Source organism: Lactuca saligna, chromosome 5, assembly GCF_052625555.1.
Source record: "Lactuca saligna cultivar CGN05327 chromosome 5, ASM5262555v1, whole genome shotgun sequence".
Lineage (NCBI taxonomy): Eukaryota > Viridiplantae > Streptophyta > Magnoliopsida > Asterales > Asteraceae > Lactuca > Lactuca saligna.
The window spans coordinates 172570379-172573517 of NC_136421.1; positions in this window are offsets into that span (position 1 = coordinate 172570379).

The window sequence follows — 3139 nt, forward strand, 5'->3', positions numbered from 1 at the left end:
ACCTTTGCTTAGAACCATTTAGTGTGCCGGTAAACCACACACGCTCCACTAACGTCTTCGCAAGGGCACAAAGTGTAATTTCATGGAATTGCATCAATTCACTTTGCCTAAGTAACTAAGATTGGGAATTTGTAAAACATTTAGTTACTTTGTATTTCATTATACTTATAATGGAAGGTTTCGTCCTATCCTACCCATTCGGCTAATGACCCTCCACTAGTCAAGAGTGCGGTGGGTAAGAGTGGATACCTATTCAATCGCCATATTATAGGCAATTTCCTTAAACACCCCTTATAGACCAGCTTCGTGAATGAGGCCTACTAACGGTAAGACTGACTTTTACTCATACATATATATAATGTTAGACCTTTAATGTTATATATATAGTATAGGGTGTATTTTACACTTTTAAAATACTAGGTGGTCTAATTCAACAATTATACTTTTAATTTAATTAAATTGTAAACCTCAACTTTTATGGATTTATTAAACCTCTTTTAATTATACACCTTAATTAATTAATAAAACCATAAGGGTGTAAATTGAAGTTTTCAAAACATTACTAGGGTTTTAGAATTTAACATTCCTAATTAAACTCTTAATCAACTTTTAGACTCCAAAACTTGAGGGCAAGTTTTGAAACATTTCAAAACATTAGGGTTAGAATTTAAATATACATCAAGATTATACTTTTAATCAAAATTTAAATTCCAAAACTTTAGGGCAATTTTTGAAACCTTTTTCAAAACATTAGGGTTTTAACTATTAAAATTTCAAAACAATAAAACTTTTGGGTTCAAATTTAAACTATAAAACCTAAAGGGGAAAAATTAAAACATTTTCACAAGATAATTCAAATCTAAATTACAAATAATCACACTTTATCTAATAAAACAAGTGATTATCTAAATTTTAACAATTATCTTCTATTTAGGTAAGGATAATCACCTAATATTGAAAAAATTCAGATTTTATCACAATAACATGTTTATGGTAATTATCCAAAGCCAAAATAGGAAGAAAATCGCGAATCTGAGCTGTCAGACCCTTTGACTCGTTGAGTCTGGACCTGGACTCGTCAAGTACAGCTGACTCGGCGAGTTCACCAAGTGACTCGGCGAGTCAAATACTCAGAAGTTCAAAAAATCGATTTCCAGTGCTTATTTCGATCAAATATGCATCAATACAATAGAAACCAACCAAGGCTCTGATACCACTGATGGGTTTTGGTCATAAGACATCCTATGTGCTCATACAAACCCTAATGCTTGGATCTAGGTTTCTCTATTGTACATGCTTTGAATCTAAGACTATAAACCCTAATTCTAGCATATGGAAATCGATATTAACATATAATTATGTTTAAGATGTTACCTTGATTGTTATGTAGCAATAACAATCCCAATTCCTCCTTGAATTGACTTTGGAATGCTTAGAGTCACAAGTGTCACTCCTCTAATGGCTTACAAACACCAAGAGCAAATGGAGAAGGTATAAAGAGAGAGGAGAGAGGTAGGAATTCGTCCTTAGGACTTCTTGGGAAGGCTTAGACGAATTCATGAGCCTTAGGGGGTTTATATAGGTGTAAAGATTAGGGTTTTAGTCCTTATCCTTATCTAGTTGCTTGCCCACCAAGTAACCATAAGATAAGTCTTAGAAACCCTTATCCTAGTCGAATTCTAAGGCATTATCTCCTTAAATTCGTTCACCCTATATTTAAGATAATCCTTACCTTATTTTGTAACTATCACATAATTACAAATCAGCCCCTCTAGTTTAATTAATTAGACTTGATCACAAAATTAATTCCTAATTAATTATTGACCAATATGAATTAAACAAATATGATTTCTCCTTTAATATATTATTTTTATAACATATTAATAAATCATAATAACCTCTCTCTCTTTATTTATTTCCCAAATAAAGTTGCTTTGGTGAAGGCAACCCAAAAGGACCATGCACCATCGGGTCAAGTACATACCAAAATAGTTATGGACTTAGACACTAATCCAACACTATGTTCTAGGCAGCTGTTACTGCCGTTGTAACTGCCGCTTTGTCACAGATAAATTGTAGTGGTTCTGGGAGTGGTATTCATCCCTAAAATCATGAAGGTAGTCAAGGGCATCAGAAGGAGTGCTCCTATAAAGACTTCATGAATGCAAAACCTACATCTTTCGACGGCAGCGGAGGTGTTATTGCCCTTACTCGATGGTTCGAGAAGATCGAGTCCAAATTCAAAATTTGTTCCTATTTGAAGTCAACAAGGTGAAATTCACCGCTTGCACTTTCACCAACAAAGTATTGACCTGGTGGAATAGTCGGGTCAAATCCCTAACGTTTCCAAAACCGCTTGTATTATCAGGGCACCGATAGACAGGTGCCTTCGCCAGCTTTTGGAGAATACGGTGCATTTTGGAGTCTCGTCTTTATCTTTTGATACTTATGATGTACACAAACTATGTTTTCAAACAGATGTACATATTCTTTGTAATGTAATGGTTGTGTTTACTTTGATTGTTATGATATAATTGTTGTGATACTACGTATGATGTCGCCCGCCCACGCACATTTCCACCATTATTTATGACGGTTCGGGAGTGTGACTACATGTCTCTTGACATTCTAGTGAGAAAAATGTCACATAACCAGTTAGTTTTAGCTTTTGGTGGTCGATGTGTATTATCGATTTCTATAACCAAGTTATAAGTCGATTACATAATTTCTTTATATTGGATGAATTGATTCGAAATCTGTTGTGATAAAGGATACGTAAGCAATAGAGATCTGAGGCATATATTAGATAAAAAAAATGTCTGATTAAATTTTGTTCTTATAAATGGTAGTTCAATAAATCTTATTTTACCTTTTTGGTTTACTCTATTGAATGGAAAATATTATAAGCCCAAGAAAGATTAAAAGCTCAAGAATTAAATAATTGATAAAAGGAATAATCTGAACTCTAAGAGTTCTAAGACAACGAGTGAAGTTAAGTGGAGAAAGGTGACCCTCACTTCTCTCTCCTCTACTAAGCAACCTCAAAAGTCAAAATGTGTGCAAAATCTTATATTTATAGGAAAATTGTGCTGCCCAACTAGTTTGGGTGCCTAAACTAACGATTCAATTTTATGGAAAT